This window comes from Thalassophryne amazonica, chromosome 5 (genome assembly GCF_902500255.1).
Source record: "Thalassophryne amazonica chromosome 5, fThaAma1.1, whole genome shotgun sequence".
Lineage (NCBI taxonomy): Eukaryota > Metazoa > Chordata > Actinopteri > Batrachoidiformes > Batrachoididae > Thalassophryne > Thalassophryne amazonica.
The window spans coordinates 109,477,888-109,483,938 of record NC_047107.1 but is presented as its reverse complement, the minus strand read 5'-3'; the positions used below and the strand labels follow the sequence as shown (position 1 = coordinate 109,483,938).

The 6,051-nt window shown below is 41.8% G+C and overlaps 1 protein-coding gene across 1 annotated transcript in view; it reads right to left on the bottom strand.

Annotated features, from left to right (window-relative positions):
- fbrsl1 (fibrosin-like 1) overlaps positions 1 to 6,051 on the bottom strand; it is a 744,464-nt gene that overhangs the window by 678,495 nt on the left and 59,918 nt on the right.

Below are 6,051 nucleotides of genomic sequence, written 5' to 3'. Positions count from 1 at the left end.
TCTAACAGCCACATTTTTTGGCAAACACTGATGTTGATTTTGCGTTGGCCAAACCCAGATGAAGGATAATAAACAAACACACTGTAATTGTTCACTACTGGGGGTGCTTTATCAGTCGAGATGTGCACATTACATATCATGCACTGAGTGCAATGCACTGAGGAGGAGCTGCAGGCGCTGATTTGAAACAGTTTAAAGTGCACCGTGTTGGCATTAGCAGCATGATACTCAGGAAGGCTGCAGAGACATTCAGCCGTAGCTCAGTAGCTTCAGCACCTCAAAGTAAAGCGAGTGTGGCAGCCGAATAAGCTTCATTTATGAGGTCATCAGCACTACAATATGCAACGCCATGTCAGACGTATCATTACTAAGCGTATCAGACCACATGTCCCACACAATCCTTTAACAGAATCTTCTGAGGCTGGTGAGAAGCGCAGAAAATAGTAGATTAAAAAAAACACACACACACACAAAAATATTAAAATGCTAACAGCTGCATTTTTGGTGTTACTCTGTGTTCTCTGGAGAACTCTCATTCTAGTGAGGCTCTCCTGAGAACTCCAATTCCAATAGTAATGGTGTCGGAGCGGTAAGTCCAGCTAACTGTTGCCATTTCCATGTTTATTTTTGTTTTTTTAATCCAATGTTGCTGGAACGTCACCTGTTAACGTTTAACAAGCTCTACTTCCACAAATACCGTGCTGTATATTTTACAATGTCATGTGACATTTTCAGTCCATCATGTGACCTGTAATTGCAAAAAAGTGTTTCTATTCCACTCTCTCAAAATAAGGCTTTTTCAAATCACCTGAAAAAACACCTCATGCAAGAACCAACACGTGGCGTGTTTCTCTTGCATGAAATGCTGCTATGTATGGACAGATGGGGAGGGGCAGCCACGTCTGAGCACAGACAGCACGGAGAGGCGCCTCTCAGCTGATCGCAGGCCAGAGAATCACTGACAGCTGCAAATGATGGCTCAGTGCACACAACGTGTCACATTAAAAACACAGAGACCATAGCCAGGACAGGTATATAAATAAGTACTACAATAACTACATACACAATTACATAACAAATAGCAAAAAATAAAAAAAAGATCACATAACATAGAAACAGAGAGTGACACGCTGGTCTGTGCAGTAAACAGAAAGGGGGGCGTGGCTGCCAACAGCCAACAGAGATCTCTGGTCCTGGATGTCACAGCTGGGGAACACGTACCGTGGGTTGAAGGACATGACCTTACAACTGTCCACCATGATGCGCATATCTACTTGCTGTCCTCACATGAAAATACATAAAAACATATATCACTTTTGTGATGGGCTGCAGCGAGTGAGCACACAGCGTGCAGACTGACAGGCTGTCCCAGGTGAAACCTGAACAGGCAGCATGCGACTTGAATGTCACGTCACCCACGTGAGCTCTGTTCCACATGATGCAGTGTCTATCCTGCGTCGCGCCACTCACAGGACACGTGTGTCGGGCGGGACACGCGCAGGCCGGCTGGACACATCGGGCCAGCAGATGTGGACATGATAAGTGCGCACTGCTTCATTCATGTCCTGACTGTACATCTATGACCATGGGTCATCTACAGAGGAACAGAAGGTTCATACTTGTATTGTCTGCTCAGAGGGATTCAATAAACTGTGGTGTTTTTTTATGGTGTGTGGTTTTTATTTTTTTCTCCACAGCAGAGGCGCGATGTGGTGTAACCGTTCCAGGTGCTCACACTGTGTTCATGCACGCGCACGAGTGTGCACGAAACCATCGCTGGTGTATCGTGCATGTCTGTCGAACCATCCGTCCCTCCCGACAGCAGGTGGAATGTTACATGGTTCCCCATTTCGTTTTTGGTTCACAGATTTTCTTCCAGTTTCTTTCAGCGTCAGCGTCAGGTTCTTTCTGCGTCATTCGTGTTAAAAGCAATTGTTCGGATCAGATACGGTTTTTAAGCCAATTGTCGGACCATTTTTCAGCTCAACAAAAAACAAACACAAAATAAACAAATAGTGTTTTGAGTTCCAAAAAACTTTCACCTGAATGAAAACAAGGTGTACACTGTTGTACATAACATATTAAAATAAAAAATACTTCACTCTTATATTAAATTGTAATATAAACTGTTGTGAAAGTGTTGGAACACGGACCCACAACAGGGGGCGCAAATGAACGGACAATGGAGGAAGTCAAATAGCACTTTTACTGTTGTGAAATAAGCACAACAAGCACGACAGATCACAATAGAAAATAATAAAGTCAATTCACAAAGGTGTCATGTGGGCAGGCTCGAAGATAGAAGACGTCTGTCCAAAGCAGAACCGGAACCACACGATTTCCTCCGCCACCGAACCCCGGGGGATACTGGAGCCGCCAAGTCCCGAACTCCCAGGTGGCCACTGCCTCCGCTTGTCGGATCTGGTACTGCTGGCGAGGAACAAAAACAGTTAGATGTGGGTGCGTTTGCACCCAGCAACACGGATGGTGAAAAAAACCACCTCCACGTCTTGTCAGGAAAATGTGAGTACTTATCAAAAAAGGGTTCAGTACAGTCTCCAGCTGCAAGTACTCACCAACCACTGTCAAACACAAGGCAACAAAGTCACTGTCTGAAAGACAACACAACGGCTGAGTTCGTTACCATCCTCGGTAGAACGATATCTCGGCAAAGAGGTGGAGATGACGTCTTGCTGATATACGAGCAGATCAATCAATCAATCAATCAATCAATTTTTTATATAGCGCCAAATCACAACAAAACAGTTTGCCCCAAGGCGCTTTATATTGTAAGCAAGGCCATACAATAATTATGTAAAACCCCAACGTCAAAACGACCCCCTGTGAGCAAGCACTTGGCTACAGTGGGAAGGAAAACTCCCTTTTAACAGGAAGAAACCTCCAGCAGAACCAGGCTCAGGAGGGGCAGTCTTCTGCTGGGACTGGTTGGGGCTGAGGAGAGAACCAAGAAAAAGACATGCTGTGGAGGGGAGCAGAGATCGATCACTAATGATTAAATGCAGAGTGGTGCATACAGAGCAAAAAGAGAAAGAACAGTGCATCATGGGAACCCCCCAGCAGTCTACGTCTATAGCAGCATAACTAAGGGATGGTTCAGGGTCACCTGATCCAGCCCTAACTATAAGCTTTAGCAAAAAGGAAAGTTTTAAGCCTAATCTTAAAAGTAGAGAGGGTGTCTGTCTCCCTGATCTGAATTGGGAGCTGGTTCCACAGGAGAGGAGCCTGAAAGCTGAAGGCTCTGCCTCCCATTCTACTCTTACAAACCCTAGGAACTACAAGTAAGCCTGCAGTCTGAGAGCGAAGCGCTCTATTGGGGTGATATGGTACTACGAGGTCCCTAAGATAAGATGGGACCTGATTATTCAAACCTTATAAGTAAGAATAGAATTTAAAATTCTATTCTAGAATTAACAGGAAGCCAATGAGAGAGGCCAATATGGGTGAGATATGCTCTCTCCTTCTAGTCCCCGTCAGTACTCTAGCTGCAGCATTTTGAATTAACTGAAGGCTTTTAGGGGAACGTTTAGGACAACCTGATAATAATGAATTACAATAGTCCAGCCTAGAGGAAATAATGCATGAATTAGTTTTTCAGCATCACTCTGAGACAAGACCTTTCTGATTTTAGAGATATTGCGTAAATGCAAAAAAGCAGTCCTACATATTTGTTTAATATGCGCTTTGAATGACATATCCTGATCAAAAATGACTCCAAGATTTCTCACAGTAGTACTAGAGGTCAGGTGAATGCCATCCAGAGTAGGATCTGGTTAGACACCATGTTTCTAAGATTTGTGGGCCAAGTACAATACTTCAGTTTTATCTGAGTTTAAAAGCAGGAAATTAGAGGTCATCCATGTCTTTATGTCTGTAAGACAATCCTGCAGTTTAGCTAATTGGTGTGTGTCCTCTGGCTTCATGGATAGATAAAGCTGGGTATCATCTGCGTAACAATGAAAATTTAAGCAATACCGTCTATAATACTGCCTAAGGGAAGCATGTATAAGTAAATAAAATTGGTCCTAGCACAGAACCTTGTGGAACTCCATATTAACTTTAGTCTGTGAGAAGATTCCCCATTTACATGAACAAATTGTAATCTATTAGACAAATATGATTCAAACCACCGCAGCGCAGTGCTTTAATACCTATGGCATGCTCTAATCTCTGTAATAAAATTTTATGTCAACAGTATCAAAAGCAGCACTGAGGTCTAACAGAACAAGCACAGAGATGAGTCCACCTGTCCGAGGCCATAAGAAGATCATTTGTAACCTTCACTAATGCTGTTTCTGTACTATGATGAATTCTAAAAAACCTGACTGAAACTCTTCAAATAGACCATTCCTCTGCAGATGATCAGTTAGCTGTTTTACAACTACCCTTTCAAGAATTTTTGAGAGAAAAGGAAGGTTTGGAGATTGGCCTATAATTAGCTAAGATAGCTGGGTCAAGTGATGGCTTTTTAAGTAATGGTTTAATTACTGCCCCTTAAAAGCCTGTGGTACATAGCCAACTAACAAAGATAGATTGATCATATTTAAGATCGAAGCATTAAATAATGGTAGGGCTCCTTGAGCAGCCTGGTAGGAATGGGGTCTAATAAACATGTTGATGGTTTGGATGAAGTAACTAATGAGAATAACTCAGACAGAACAATCGGAGAGAAAGAGTCTACCCAATCCCGGCATCACTGAAAGCAGCCAAAGATAACGATACTCTTTGGGATGGTTATGAGTAATTTTTTCTCTAATAGTTTAAAATTTTGTTAGCAAAGAAAGTCATGAAGTCATTACTAGTTAAAGTTAATGGAATACTCAGCTCAATAGAGCTCTGACTCTTTGTCGCCTGGCTACAGTGCTGAAAAGAAACCTGGGGTTGTTCTTATTTTCTTCAATTAGTGATGAGTAGAAAGATGTCCTAGCTTTACGGAGGGCTTTTTTATAGAGCAACAGACTCTTTTTCCAGGCTAAGTGAAGATCTTCTAAATTAGTGAGACGCCATTTCCTCTCCAACTTACGGGTTATCTGCTTTAAGCTACGAGTTTGTGATTTATACCACGGAGTCAGACACTTCTGATTTAAAGCTCTCTTTTTCAGAGTAGCTACAGCATCCAAAGTTGTCTTCAATGAGGATGTAAAACTATTGACTAGATACTCTATCTCCCTTACAGAGTTTAGGTAGCTACTCTGCACTGTGTTGGTATAATGGCATTAGAGAACATAAAGAAGGAATCATATCCTTAAACCTAGTTACAGCGCTTTCTGAAAGACTTCTAGTGTAATGAAACTTATTCCCCACTGCTGGGTAGTCCATCAGAGTAAATGTAAATGTTATTAAGAAATGATCAGACAGAAGGGAGTTTTCAGGGAATACTGTTAAGTCTTCTATTTCCATACCATAAGTCAGACAAGATCTAAGATATGATTAAAGTGGTGGGTGGACTCATTTACTGTTTGAGCAAAGCCAATAGAGTCTAATAATAGATTAAATGCAGTGTTGAGGCTGTCATTCTCAGCATCTGTGTGGATGTTAAAATCGCCCACTATAATTATCTTATCTGAGCTAAGCACTAAGTCAGACAAAAGGTCTGAAAATTCACAGAGAAACTCACAGTAACGGACCAGGTGGACGATAGATAATACAAATAAAACTGGTTTTTGGGACTTCCAATTGGGATGGACAAGACTAAGAGATAAGCTTTCAAATGAATTAAAGCTCTGTCTGGGTTTTGGATTAATTAATAAGCTGGAATGGAAGATTGCTGCTAATCCTCCACACCGGCCCGTGCTACGAGCATTCTGACAGTTAGTGTGACTCGGGGGTGTTGACTCATTTAAACTACATATTCATCCTGCTGTAACCAGGTTTCTGTTAGGCAGAATAAATCAATATGTTGATCAATTATTATATCATTTACCAACAGGGACTTAGAAGAGAGAGACCTAATGTTTAATAGACCAACATTTAACTGTTTTAGTCGGGGGTGCAGTTGAAGGTGCTATTTTGTTTTTTTTTTTTGAATTTTTA